General features: G+C 44.2%; 1 protein-coding gene across 2 annotated transcripts in view; it reads left to right on the plus strand.

The window, feature by feature from the left end:
* Positions 1-14,926, plus strand: part of STEAP4 (STEAP4 metalloreductase) — a 36,076-nt gene that overhangs the window by 8,594 nt on the left and 12,556 nt on the right. The window contains exon 2 of one of the 2 annotated variants that reach the window (XM_075922412.2): positions 3,255-3,414. The exons of the other annotated variant lie outside the window; for it this stretch is intronic. The gene's annotated coding sequence lies outside the window, so the exon portion shown is untranslated. The remainder of the gene's footprint in view (positions 1-3,254; positions 3,415-14,926) is intronic. 2 annotated transcript variants of the gene reach the window in all.

Consider the following 14,926-nt stretch of genomic DNA (forward strand, 5'->3'; position numbering starts at 1 on the left):
GGCACTGGCTACACAGCAGGAAATTGAAGGAAGAACACTCTTCCTTCGACCTCCCTTCGTCCTTATGAAATGAGGGTTACAGGAGTCAGAGTAAGAAGTCCTCCATCTCCATATTATTTCAAAATAATGGCTTGCTGTGTAGACGCACACTTTATTTCAAAATAACGTCAGTTATTTCGGTGCTGCTGTGTAGATGTAACCTCAATGTGCAGTTCACTGGATTAAAATAGTGCTTGATACTTTTAAAACTCCAGTTTCACAACTCTGAAAGTGCAGAGAAAATTACTTGACTTTTAGCTAGGTCTTGTGTATTTTTGGGTACAGTCTGAGGCAGTAAGATTTGCAGCTTTCTCAGTACTGTGTTATGATTCAGACAACGTTAAGCACACCTAATCACACCTATTAAGGCCTATATTTCATATTTTTAAAGAGCCTCTAGGCAGCTTTAGTGTTCTCCTGATAAAAAGCAGAGATGTGGAGAATGGAATACCTGTGTGTTGTCTGTATTAAGATTTATCAGCTTTGTCAAACTCAGAGATCTGGATTTTTTTACTGAGAGAAACGGCATAGGAAAGAACATCATTTACTGACAGGTAAATTGGCCAATAATTGGTTGTGATGTGTGTATAAGTCTTTGATCCCTCACATTTGTTTTGTTCTCCTCTATCCAGTTTAGTCAAATATCAGTCTCTTGGTTGTAGGTGAATTAAAAAAAATATATCTATGTCTATCATATTTTCTATTAGTGGACAGTCGTAAAACAGTTCCTATCCTCCTCATTTATATTGTGGATTTGAGACCCACCCACACTCCGAGAGTAGCCAGACAGCCACCAGCAGCTTCCCCTGGGCTAGAGCTGGCAATCAGCTGAAGATAGGGAGGTTGGGTGGGTCCAAGAGAGGAACTGTTTTACAATTATGCACTAATAAAAAAAACGAATATATTGTATTTTCAGTTGTAACACAGCCATGTGTAATTTGAAATAGATTCATTTATATAAAAAATCATTTTACTATCGATGGGTATCATATATTTATATATTAGGCTGCTTTTTAAACTGCATTATTCCTTTGTTTTCCAAAATCCACGAAGGTAATTGATTAAAACACACATGGCAAAATACCTGAAGAAAGATGCATTCAGAATGATACTACCATTCAATATGTATGTCATATAAAATTACTCACTCTCTTTATCTAGCTGCTGGAAGAGAATTTAGTTTAAGTGTATTTAGTCAGATCGATTGTCTAACTTGCATACCCATGAATATCTTTTTCCCTTTGATAAAATTATTCAGGCTTCAGACATTCCATCACAAACCAAGCATCTCATTATGAGAAGCAGTCAGGGATTACTTCTGCTTGCTTCTGCTATATTGTATAAATTCATATAGACCTCTTTTGCTTGTAATTCAGCATGGCCATACCTTATTACACTCTAGGGATTTTTAGGGAAAGAATGAGAGGGTTCCTTAACTTGTGGTTTTCTGTTATGTTAGATGTGAGTCCTACAGTGGACAGCTCACTTACTTACCAGATCAGAGGTTGGGGTCACCAATGTAGTAGGTCAGGACAGCGATGTAGTAAATTCAGGATTTACTGGTGTGGTATTCTGACAGGTCTCCTGCTCCATCAGTGATGATAAACGCTTGACTGTGTACGTTTCTGTTTGCTCCCTTAATATATTATGCCAGCTCTGTGCAGGTAGCTAGTATGACAGACTTCATAAGAGCCCCCAAAGACCACAGATTCAGATAAGATATGAAGGCACCCGACCAAGTTTATTGTCCAATGAAGTACATTAATAGTTGTCAGTAGCCAGATGGCCTTTGAGCTCTTATGCGTTTGTACCTGTGACAATGGACCCAGCTCAATCAATTGTGTATTTTACTATTGCCCCCTATGCCAGCCAAAGAGGTAAATCGAGTTACCCCATTTATGGACCGAGATAAACAATCTATGGGTATGTCTACACTACCCTCCTAATTCGAAATAGGAGGGTAATGTAGGCATACCGCACTTGCAAATGAAGCCCGGGATTTGAATTTTCCGGGCTTCATTTGCGCGGCACGGAGTTCGAACCAGCCGGGATTTAAAAATGGCGGCGCCCGGCTTATGCAAATGAAGCCCGGGAAATTCAAATCCCGGGCTTCATTTGCAAGTGCGGTATGCCTACATTACCCTCCTATTTCGAATTAGGAGGGTAGTGTAGACATACCCTATGATACACACCTTACATATCATCTTACACATTAATGACACATTTGGTATCTCCCCATATACTTTGCTCCAAAGTATTCACTACCCATTCTTATGCTTTCACTCTTGTTGTTTCAAACTATTTTATTATGTACTCAGCTGGGTGTCTTTGTACTGTCCTGGTGGAATGTATTTATATATTTCATGTGCTTTAAGCAGTGCTAGCAGTTCTAGTGCCGAGAGACACTGACTTCGGGCAAGCATCTGTTTTTGACACAGCCTGCCTATTTCTCATAGTATAACTTGCTTACTTTGGTTCAAGCACCAGGTCCATGCTTCAGGCTCTTTCTTTCTCCTACAAACATATGCAGGAACCTGACCAGGAATTGAGATAAGACAGGATTTATTTCTAGGGAAAGAGCATTTTGTCTTAGGGCATGGAGGGGGGAAAGACTGCCAATGCCAACCAAGGCAGGTGAATTCCTCAACAAAAATGTGTTTATTCAGAAAGGGCTGAGCCAAATTTTGCCCTGATGTGCAAGGGAGTACGCTCCACACGGGTGTCAAGCATAATCAGAGCCTCTTGCAACCTACTATGGGTATGTCTACTCTACCACCCTAGTTTGAACTAGGGTGGTAATGTAGGCAACCGGAGTTGCAAATGAAGCCCAGGATTTGAATTTCCCGGGCTTCATTTGAATATTGCCAGGCACTACTATTTTTAAATGTCCGCTAGTGCGGACTCCGTGTCCCGGATTAGGCTTCCTATTCCGAACTACCGTTACTCCTCATGACAAAATGACATACCAAGAAATTGGTGTGTGTCAGACCTGCTAAGCATCAGATAGCATGTGTTGTTAACTAACAATGATGAATCTTAATCCAAAAGGCAGACTTTTATTTGGTAACATGAACCAGGCAATTTTAAAAATCTTTTAAAATTTAATGAAAGGGGGGAAAGAATACACATTTGCATTTCAAGTGCACATACGTCAAACACAGTTTTCACAGGGCAGCATATATGCAACTGTGATTGTCTTTAATGTCCTTTCATAGGGTTGGAAGAGACCTCCGAGGTCATAGAATCCAGCCCCCTGCTCAAAGCAAGACCAACCCCAACCCCTTTGGAGCACAGCGGTGGGATACAACACAGACCCCCGATGCCATGTGGAATGTTGAGGCACTGTGTTGAGATCTCTTTGGGCTACAGACGAAGGCAAGCATGGAATTGTAAACCCTGTGCGTCAACCAGAGTCTGCATCATGTCTGCTGCCTGAGAAGCCCCAGTATATCCTGCTGCATCTCCCATTCATTTTCCTGCTTGAACTCTCGGGCCTCTCTCCTCTCCACTCTTTCTTTCTCCCTGCTGTCTGCAAGGCTGATCCTCCAGACCAGGGCTGGGCAAAATATGATCCATGGGCCAAATCTGGCCCACCAAGACACCAGATCTGGCCCATGAGAGTTTCAGCTAGCTAACTGCCTGCCCCTCCCCTATTTGGTGCTCACTAAATCTGGCTATGGGGCCATGTGCACATCTCTCAATGCTGAGAGCCCAGGGAAGGGAGCCAGAGGCTTCTCATGCTGTCCCTGCCCCCTGTAGCTCCCATTGGCCGGTTTCCAGCCAGTAGCAGTTCCCTGTTTGCAGACAGACAGCATGTGACATGCCCCTCCTACCTCCTTCCCTGAGCTCACAGCAGCAAACATGACACATGCAGCGGCCCTGAGTACATACACGGGCATGGAAAGCAGGGACCCTGGCTAAGGAGTCTGCTGCGCTGTTGGCTGGGAGCCACCCAGGTAAGGTCTCCCAGCCAGAGTCTACCTCTGGCACTTCATCTCCTTGCTCCCTCCAACCCTCTGCTCTCCTCCTACACACCTACCCCATGTAACCCAAACCTTCTACACCCCTGCTCCAGCCCCCATACACCTTCCCAGACACTGCATCTCCTTGTATATCCCTCCTCAGGTCTCAACCTCTCAGACCTGGCTCCCTAATCTCAGGTCACAACTCAGATCTCTGCATCTGCTCCTGCATTTCTGCCCCAGGTTACAGCTCCCCTGACCCCCCCCCCCCCCGAGCCTGTACTCCCTCCTCCTACACCCCTCCTCCAGGCCAGAATCCTCTCCTGCACCCAGACCCTTCCCAGATTCTGCAGTCCGATCCCCTGTTCCAGATCACAACCTGAACCCCTAGACCCCTACCTCAGGTAACACTCCCCTCCCAGACCCTGCATCCCAGTCCACTGTGCCAAGTCACAATCCCCTCCTTCATTCAAACTCCCTCTCAGATCCCACACCCTAGTCCCTTACCCCAACCTACCTTCTGCACTCAATTTCCATCCCAGATCTCCGCACCTCCTCCATTAATATAATGGAAGAGTACGGCCCTCAACTACTTACCAAATTCTTGGCGTGCCTTCCATCAAAATTATTGCCCTCCAGACCCTGGTGTTGTTCACCAATGCCAGCCTTGTAGGATCTCCTAGAATGTCATCTCAAGTCCTCTTCTCTCTGCTCCTCTGGCTCAAGCATCCTGTGGGTTGGAGGGAAAGACCCTGAGGGCCATAGTGGCAGCAGCTGCAGATACCACACCGAGGTGCCATTGTTAGTGTAGTCGTGACAGAAATCACATTTTAGGTTACTGAACGCATTCCTCTTGATCCCCAAAGAGACAGTCGTCACATTCTCACTTCTCCATGGGACTGACACAACACAGTGCCAATACCAGCCATGGAAAATATGGCTCTTGGAGTGGGGGAAGGTTGGGGAAATGATGGCATAATAGCTTGCAGGCATGACTATATTGCTATAGCACAATGGAACTGAATACAGGTACCATTTTCCATGGGCAGTGGTGATGTTGGCTCCTATCTCACTGCGAAGAGTAACAAAAATGGAATGCGGCTGCTGGTTGCGTCCTGATGCCATATGCTGCCAGCATGTGAATTGCAATGGTGCTTCCTAAAATACTTACTGAGTGGCATGGGAAAGTATTCTACCTCAGTGGAAGAAATAAGACAGCCTTCCCCAGAAACCTTCAGCTGAGGACCTCCATTAAAGTGTCATCAAGATCTTTATGGAGGATTCACAAAACATCCTGGTGCACGTAAACTGCTCCACCTGATCCTCTTTGCTGCACTCTAAAGGGGAATTAAAAGTAGATAGCAACTCTACCTCTCTTGGGGTACGTCTACACTACAGCGCTAGTTCGAACTAACTTAGTTCGAATTAGTTAATTCGAACTAAGCTAATTCGAACTAACGCGTCTAGAACTAAAAACTAGTTCGAATTAGCGTTTTGCTAATTCGAACTAGCAAGTCCACATTGAGTGGACTCTGAACAGGGCTTAAGGATGGCCGGAAGCAGTGCCGGCAGGGCATCAGAGGAGGACTTAGAGCGTGGAGATGCTGTCTCAGGCTAGCCGAGGGCTGCGCTTAAAGGGTCCCGAACCCCACCCCAGACAGACAGTTCTAAGGGGTGCCCCACTTGAAAACCAGTCCTGGCTTGGAGTGCCCGGAGTGCCCATACTGGGCACATCACACCACTCGGCCATCAGCCCGGCTGCACTTGCCGCAGGCTGCCATCTGGGGAGAGAGGGCAATTGGGGGGCTGCAGGAGAGCTTCCACCCCCAGAAGCCCGCAGAGCCAGCCCAGTCCTCTCCATCGGGGGCGCGTACCCCATTCCTCCCTCACCTCCTTCCACTTACCCTTCCCTAGCCCCCTTTCTTGATGTACAAAATAAAGGACAAATTGTGTTCAAAAATGGAATCTGTCTTTATTGAACAAAACTGGGGGAGACTGGGAAAAGGAGGTGGGAGAGGCGAAGAGAGAGGCTGGGAGAGGGGAGGGCAACTAACATGATCAGGGGTTGGGAACAAGTCCCAGATGAAGAGAGGCTACAGAGACTGGGACTGTTCAGCTTAGAAAAGAGGAGACGGAGGGGGGACAGAATAGAGGTCTCTAAAAGCAGGGGGTTGGGTGGAGAGGGTGCATTCAGAAAAGTTCTTCCTGAGTTCCCATAAAGAAGGACTAGAGGACACCAAAGGAAAGGAATGGGTAGCAGGCTTGAAACTAGTAAGAGAAAGTTGTTCTTCACAAAGCAAATAGTTAACCTGCGGAACTCCTTGCTGCAGGAGGCTGTGAAGGCTACAACTAGAACAGAGTTTAAAGGGAAGTGAGATCAAGTCATGGAGGTTGGGTCCATGGTGTAGTCTTAGCCAGGGGGTAGGAGTGGTGTCCCAGCCCAAAGTTTGTGGAAGGCTGGAGAGGGATGGCACGAGACAAATGGCTTGGTCACTGTCTTCGGTCCATCCCCTCCAGGGTCTCTAGGGTTGGCCGCTGTCGGCAGACAGGCTACTGGGCTAGATGGACCTTAGGTCTGACCCAGGACGGCCATTGTAAGCTCAGGGCTCAGGGTCGGGGGTCTCAGTGGACCCCCTTGATTTTCATGCACACCTGCTCCTGGGTGGCCAGGCTGGCAGCTCTCCTGCCCTAGACGGCCACTTTCCTGTGCCTAGTGCCTAGTCCGCACTAGCCCAGGAAGGTGCCCGCCTCTTGTGGTCCAGGGCAAGCTCCCGGGAGCCGCCAGCCTGGTCCCGGGAAGAGGGGGTGGGCTGGGGGACATCGGGTGGGTGGCTCTGTGCCGTGCCAGGTGCAGGGTCTGCTGGCTGGGTGCTGGCAGGCTTGCACCTGGCACGGGCACCGTAGCCAGCCCGTGCCCCTTTAAGGGGTCCGGGGCCGGGAGGGGGGCATAGAGTTTCCCTGGTGTTGGCCAGAGTGGCCACCAGGGAAACCTGGGGAGGGCTAGCCTCCCACTAGTTCGAATTAAGGGGCTACACACCCCTTAATTCGAACTAGCTAGTTCGAACTAGGCTTAATCCTCGTAAAATGAGGTTTACCTAGTTCGAACTAAGCGCTCCGCTAGTTCGATTCAAATTCGAACTAGCGGAGCGCTAGTGTAGCGCCTAGGAAAGTTAGTTCGAACTAACGTCCGTTAGTTCGAACTAACTTTTCAGTGTAGACATACCCTTGGTTATTTCACAAGTAAAAAATAAATCAACAGATGTGTCCTGCTACTTTGAGGGATCATACCTTGTAATTCCAAAGCAAACTACATTCTCACCAGAAGCTCCTTCCCCAGCATCATCCTCACCCGTGCTCAATAATTGGGCCTGGCTGGACTGTGTTGGAGTAAAAAACATAGAACTACAGTGTTAGAGGGACCACAAGGGTCATCTAGTCTAACCCCCTGTGAAGATACAGGATTTGTTGTGTCTAAACCAGGGCTGGGCAAAATGCAGCCTGGAGGCTGGATCCAGCCCACGAAGCCACTGGATCCAGCCTGTGAACTATTTTGTTGGGACCCTCAGGCTGCCGTGGTTTAAAGTGGAGTCCAGTGGCTCTTTGCTCTGGAGGAATTGACCCCAGCCAATCTCTCAGCTCCTATTGGCTAGAAACAACCAGCCAATAGAAGCTGAGAGATTGGCCCGGGGACTGGGGGCAGTGCAAGCCTCTCCCCCCACCCTCCAGGAGCTGAGAGCCACATGGAGGGAATAGTCTGCAGCTCTAAGTGAATTGGTTCTGCAGCAGGCAGGGAGCCCAGCCTGCCTTGGGAGTGCTGGACAGGAGATGCTTAGGTAAACGCCTCCTAGCCAGAGCCTGCTCTGGCACCTCTGCCCCTCCTGCACTCCAACTCCCTCCCCCAGGTCACCATCCAAACCACCTGCACTCCCCTGACCCAAGTCCCAACCCCCTCCCAGGTTCTGTATCCCCCTCCAATGCCCTTCCCCCAGGCCATAATCCTCTCCTGCAACCAAACACCCTCCCACACCCCACTTCCCTGATTCAGGTCACAGCCCCCCTCTCTCACTCAAACTCCCTCTCAGGCCTCACACCATCTCCTTCACCCCAGTCCCTTTCCCTGTGCACTCTTCTGTACCCAGCCTCCATCCTAGACCCTATACCTCCTCCATAGAAAAGTGTGGCCCTTGACCACTTTCCAATACCTTGGAATGGCCCCCCACCAAAAATTATTGCCCACCTCTGCTCTAAACCATCCAAGAAAGATGGATAGCTATCCTCCTGTTGAAAACCTCCAGGGAAAGGAAACCTTCCACCAACCTCCTGAGGCAGTATGTTTCATTCTCTTTCTGTTCTTATATGTCCTGGCTCACTGTACAGCTGGATCTGCTGGTTGCCCATCCCTCATACTCCTCTTTTCTTTTCCACTTCCTTCCCTTTACAGTTCATGGTGGGGTTCTCAAGCCCAATTCCCCAATACCAGAGCAACCCTCAGTCTTCCTGGCTTACAACGTCAGTGTCATACTGTGACCAGGTCTCCTGGGCAGTGGGGTATCTTAGGCTACATCTAGACTGCAGGCTTCTTTCGGAAGAACCTTTTTTCGGAAGAGATCTTCCAAAAAACCTTCTTCTGAAAGAGAGCATCTACACTGCCAAAGTGCATTGAAAAAGTGATCTGCTTTTTTGAAAGATAGCATCCACACTGACTGGACACTATCTCACAATTAAGCTTTGATTACTATAAGTGGAGTGGCCACCAGGGCACCTATATTTTTCCTCTTCTTTCGAAAGAACTCCCTCTTCCCCGTCCACATATGCCTTTTTCTGAAAGCGCTCTTTCGGAAAAAGGCTTCTTCCTTGTAGAAAGAGGTTTATCAATGTCAGAAAAACCCCTCTGTTCTTTCTGGGGTTTTTTCGAAAGAATGCGATTGCAGTGTGGACGTAAGTGAATTTTTTTCGGAAAAACGGTCATTTTTCAAAAAACCCTCTGTAGTGTAGACATAGCCCTAGTGGTTAGGTCCCAGAGTTAGCTTGTGGCAAAGTGGTGTAGGCCCCTGCTGCTGGGGCTCTGGGCCTAGGAATTCTTATCTGAGTCTGGTTCTTAAGCTTGGGGCATGGCCCCAAGAGTCCAGTTCCCCCTCCTCAGTGAGGGTTCCTTGTAGGTTCTCCCTCTTTGTGCTATGTGGATCTTACTTGCTCCTGTGACTGACCGAATAGATGGCTCTGGCTCAGGTCCTGTGGACAGCAGCACCATTTCCTGTCTCTTTTCTGGTGAGCCCCTAACTGAGCCAGGTTCCTCTCTTTTATCCTCCCTCCAGGCCTGGCATTTGCTGCAGGTAAACGGTTGCAGGGCTAGTTGGGCAAAAAGGCTTTGTTTAGCCCCTGCACTGCCAGGCCCTCCTCTCACTCCCTCACACATACCAACTCCTGTTTTCTCTCATCTATGTCATTTCTTCTGCTAAAATACATTCTAGCTTGTACATGTCTATGAATAAAACTCTTTGTCCACACCTCGGTCATTGACAATGAATTGCCTCTAAGATCTTCCCACGTCTCCTTTTCTTTTCTGTTTTGTTGTAATTGTGTTCTCCTTCATGTCTCTCTAATCATGTAAAATATCTCTACTGGTTTCCTGTTTCTTTTATATCAAGTTATACTTTGCTCATCCTCCAAGGTTCTGCTCGATTCTATACCAGCCTGTATTTCAGCCTTTGTTTCTTCTTACTCTCCCTCCTGTTGCTGTCTAGCTTTCTCTAGCTTCACAACTTCTTTCATACCAGTGCTACTTCTATGAACTTCTTACCTTTTCTTGTGCGCCAAGCAACATGTCTCTTCATCCAAAACCTTTCATAAAACAGGATTCTCCTAGGAAGCCTTTCAACACGAATCAAAGAAATGGACAGTTATTAAAAATCTGAAATAACTAAGATCAAAATTGCTAAACCAAAGATTTACTTTCCTCCAGTGTATCAAATATGTCTGTACGAGGTGATTTGTGTCTGTCTGATTTATACTCTGAGCTCCTTTGGGTCATGGTTAATGAAGTCCTGTGTTTTTTTTCTGACCAGGCCTACTGTGGAATTCAGTGGAAAGACTCCCATTAATTTTAATGAGAGTTGGCTAGGACTCCATGGACATGTCAAAATAACTCCCCTTATTTTGAAATAACACAGTGAGCATCCACACTATCAAGCCTGTTATTTCGAAATAATAACTGCTGCTTGCGAAGAGGAATAAACTTATTTCAAAATAGTTGTTTTGGGATTTATTATTTCAACCTGGTAATGGAGACATAGCCTATTTTAGGAAACAACCAACAACAATAACCGAGCTGTTCCTGCCCAGCTGCTTTTCCCCACACGCCCAGGTGATCCTCTATCTCATGTCTACGTCAGGCAGAACAAAAAACCAGATAGTCAAATCATTATACAATTTATATAAGGATTCTTTTCCAAAGAAGTCTATCTTTACCAAAAAAAATTATATTGGAAAAGCCAGATGCTATTTGGCATTCATCCCTATATGGTGTGAACATCTAAAGAAAAGAACTAAAAATAATACCTATTACTTTTTTCCCATGCATGAGGTACTGTAAAACTAGTAAAAACTTTAAAAAACAACAAATTGTATAGCAGCACCTTAAAGACTAACAAAACATGAGGTGGTATCATGAGTTTTTAAGGTGCTGCTAGAGCATTCGTTGTTCTTTAAGTTTTTCCTGTTACAGACTAACTCGGCTAACCCTCTGAAGGTTTTGTAAAACCAGCATTACAGAGCAAAGCTAGGTTATGATGCCATCTACCGGCTGTTCAGAAATATAGTAAAAACAATGAATTGTCTAGCAGCGCTTTAAAGACTAGCCAAACATGTAGATGGTATCTTTAGCTTTTGTGGGCACAACACAAAAGCTCATAAACCTATCTACATGTGTTATTCGTCTTTAAGGTGCTGCTAAACCAGTGTTTCTCAAACTTTGCTCTGCAGAGCCCTCTCCAGGGGCTCCGCAAGGTTGACAAGCTGGAAACATTGATAGGTACAACACGTACAATTACTGGACTGCTGGGGCTCCGCATAAATTTTTACGCATGTAAAGGGCTCCGGAGCCCAAAAAGTTTGGGCCCACATACACACACTTTTCAATTTCTAGTTTGTTTTGTTTTTAGGGGATGGAGAGTGATTGAAATTTTCTGAAGAATTATTTTGAAACTGTAACTGAGTTCTCTCTTTCCATCTCAAGGAAAGACAAAGATACCAAAGAATATTTCACATTAAATTACTTTCCCTGGTGAATTAGAAATTATTTTCCTCTGAAGTATCTCAGATGAGGGTTGAGCTGACAAATTACTGAATGACTGAATTGGAAAAGGAGGTAGGGAGAGAGTGAGTGTGTGTGTTTGTGTTTTCCAGGAAAAAGACCAGCCCATATAATTATAATATGTGTTTTTAGAACAAGTGAATTACAGCTTCATATTCATTGTGCAAATAGGACAAATAGTTGTAAGAAAATGTAAAGCATTCAAATATAGGGCACAATCCTGTAAAGTTTTGATCATCCTCAACTCTCAGATCAGTGATGGGGAGACAAAGTTCATTATATTACTGTTTGTTCTTCTTCCTAAATGAGTATTAACAGACACAAAATGACATTTCATTTGAAGTTTTAGTTTAGCAGCAAAACCTTATTATTTTATTATGTCAAGTTTGTATAATACTCCCTAGCTATTATAAAACAGTAGAGAGCACATAAGTATATATCCTTCAGAAGGTATTGAGGTTCTCACAGGATTAGATCCTAGCCGATAGCACAAGAATCACTTTAAATCACATTTTGCATCACATGCAGACTGAAGTGTAGAACCAGAAGAGTATGATGGCACATTCTACAAACTAGTTATTTGGCATTAGTACAATGTAACAGAGCTCCCTGATAAAATATCTGTCATTTAGTTTCCATTATATATTTTATATATTAAATATTATATATTTGTAATATATCTAAATGAACAACATTTAGAAGAAAGTAACTAAATCTGTTTCCATGTGATTTTTTTTTCCACATGGAATAACTTCCCACTTTATTGGAGCTATTTCATAAAGCGGAAACTCATTTTAACTGAATGAGCAATAAAATAAGCATACATATCCAGACCACACAAATCCAGAGTTGATCAGAAAAAGGCTAATTTAAAGTGTATATTATTTTTTTCTAACCACTTTTAAAAATAAGTGGTAGGACAAAATCTGTGTTATTAACTAATTATGGCTCTTTTGAAAGATTATATAGTGTGCTATTTCAGAACACTCAGCATTAATAGTCCTTTAAAGATTAGTATAAGACTTTATGTTCATCACCATTTTGTTTTTGTTTGTGGGGGGTTTTAGATAATTACAATAGCATCAGGAGGTTCCAACAAAGATTAGAATCCCACTGTGTCAGGTGCTCTGCACACAGGCATCATTAGATAGACCCTGCCTTTAAGTCTGGTAGACAAAGGGGCTACGTCTAGACCGGCATGATTATCCGCAAATGCTTTTAACGGAAAAGTTTTTCCATTAAAAGCATTTGCGGAAAAGAGCGTCTAGATTGGCACGGACGCTTTTGTGCAAAAGCACTTTTTGCGGAAAAGCGTCCGTGCCAATCTAGACGCGGTTTTGCACAAGAAAGCCCCGATCGCCATTTTCACCATCGGGGCTTTTTTGTGCAAAACGGTTCTCAGCTGTCTACACTGACCCTCTTGAGCAAAAGCATTTGTGCAAGAGGGCTTTTTCCCGAACAGGAGAGTCATTGTATTTGCGGAAGAACACTGACAATCTTACATTAGATCGTCAGTGTTCTTGCGCAAATTCAAAGCGGCCAGTGTAGACAGCTGGCAAGTTTTTCCGCAAAAGCACTTGCTTTTGCGGAAAAACTTGCCAGTCTAGACGCAGCCAGGAAGTATTATTCCAATATGACAGCCTTTGCTTTGAGGTAGCGATTAAATGACTTGGCCATGATCACATAGGAAGTCTGTGATAGAGGTGAGAACTGCATCCAGTCCAAAGTGTTTGGACTTGGTCCTGAAAGGTGCTGAGCATTCTGGCCATCATCCAGCAAGGTATTTGAGCATGTGCTCAACTTTAATCACACGAATTGTTCCATTTAAGTCATGCTTAAAGCCAAGTATATGTCTAAAGCTTTGCTTTATCATACCTAAAGCTATACTTTATCAGACCAGAGTTATCAACCACCTTGCAGGATTGAGCCCTTAGCCACAAGATACACAGATGTTCTTGATGAAAAATGCATCAGCTGCACAGTCATACCCATTGAGCTGTAGTCTGAATTTTAATTTTGAACCAAATGTGCACAGCAAAGCCAAAACTTGGAACAAAATCAGCATTGCCTGTGGGTTTCTGAGATTTGAGACCCAAATAATCTGACCTGGGAATTTATTGCAGAAGATGCATTACAAATTATAAACCTCAGTGTAGAAATGAAAACAACCAGGCCAATTCAGCAAAATCCGGAAATTTTACTGAATTTTGCTAAAAAGCTTGGGGGGAGGGGGAGCATAATAAGAGTGAAAAGGGTTAGAAGGTAGTCATATCATTTAATTTCCTTATTTGTTCTTTCAACTAGGCAAGTTACAGATGGCTGGTAGCTTCAGAGCAATTTTTTTCCATGTCACTTGGTACAGTGTTGTATTCTTGGATTATGTATTGAAGGAACAAATGTTAAGCTACACAAAGTTACTAAACAAGATTTTACAATGTAGAATATGTATGAAGACATTAACTACTGTCTAGTTCAGGTATTTGTGTGTCATCAAATCATTAAGGTGCTAATAATAAGTACCAATGGGTGTGTCTTTTGTTGTGTCTGACACCCAGTATTCCCTAAAGTATAAAGATGAATTATCATTACTTTATTCATGCAAGCAATCTCCCTGCATAAAATGGGACTAGTAGTGAGAGTGAGGCAATCAGAATTTGATCTGTCAGTGGTTCCTACACGGTATTGAGCAAGCTCAACCTCAGCTTAACTAGGAATTGAAGCTGCTCAGAATCTTATAGGAAACTGTTTAAACCTTATTGTTTAGGACCCCCTAAACAATAAAGCAAAGCAGGGGGAGGGAGGAGCATTTCTTCTAAAGACTTCTCTCTAGGGAAGAGGAAAGGAGAGTTGTAGAAAGGGATGAAGAGAAAAGTTCAGTGTGCTGTGGAGGAAAAGGTACACAGATTGCATAAATATGCGTTAAGACATATTTAGAACGTGAGACTGCCACCTCTGAAGTCAAAGACAGAATTCTTGTTGACTTTTTTGGGAAAGGATGGCCATCATTGCTCTCTGACACAAGCCAGTTCAATATTTATAAGACTATAAATACCACTTACACTATTTTAAAGGAACTAAAAATGTATTAGTACTATGCTATGCCATAGCCCAAGTGTGATTACTGTCACCTTGAAGACTGAAGAGTTGTAAAAGACTATATTATCTGTCCTTTGTTTCAGATGTGGGTGAATTCAGTTATGTAATCTCTCCCTTCCTAGTTCCTCATATGGTAAGGCCCACATGAGGAACATTTAGTTTTGTGAGTACTTGTCCTGTAATTGGAGGCATATATACAAAAAAACCCAATATTTAAGGTCTAGAGGTCAAAATATTGCTTTCTGGATTATTTGAGCAAGTGCTTAGCTCCAAACAATCATCAGTGAATTAAATGTTGGGTATTTTATTTTAAAGAACACTGGAGACACTTTGTAGATTTGTTTCTTATTACTGTACCTTTCATTAAATACAGTTATTTGTATTATTTAATTATTCTGCTCATCACATCAAAACAGTCATTTGATTTCCATTCACATCTCAATTAAGAGAGGGCATGACTGCCAAAGTGCTCTGTCTGGGCAAGCTTTTTGACTCCAGCTCCAGCTCAGGAACCCTA

Source organism: Pelodiscus sinensis, chromosome 2 (genome assembly GCF_052426305.1).
Source record: "Pelodiscus sinensis isolate ZL-2025 chromosome 2, ASM5242630v1, whole genome shotgun sequence".
In the NCBI taxonomy this organism is placed as follows: Eukaryota; Metazoa; Chordata; order Testudines; family Trionychidae; genus Pelodiscus; species Pelodiscus sinensis.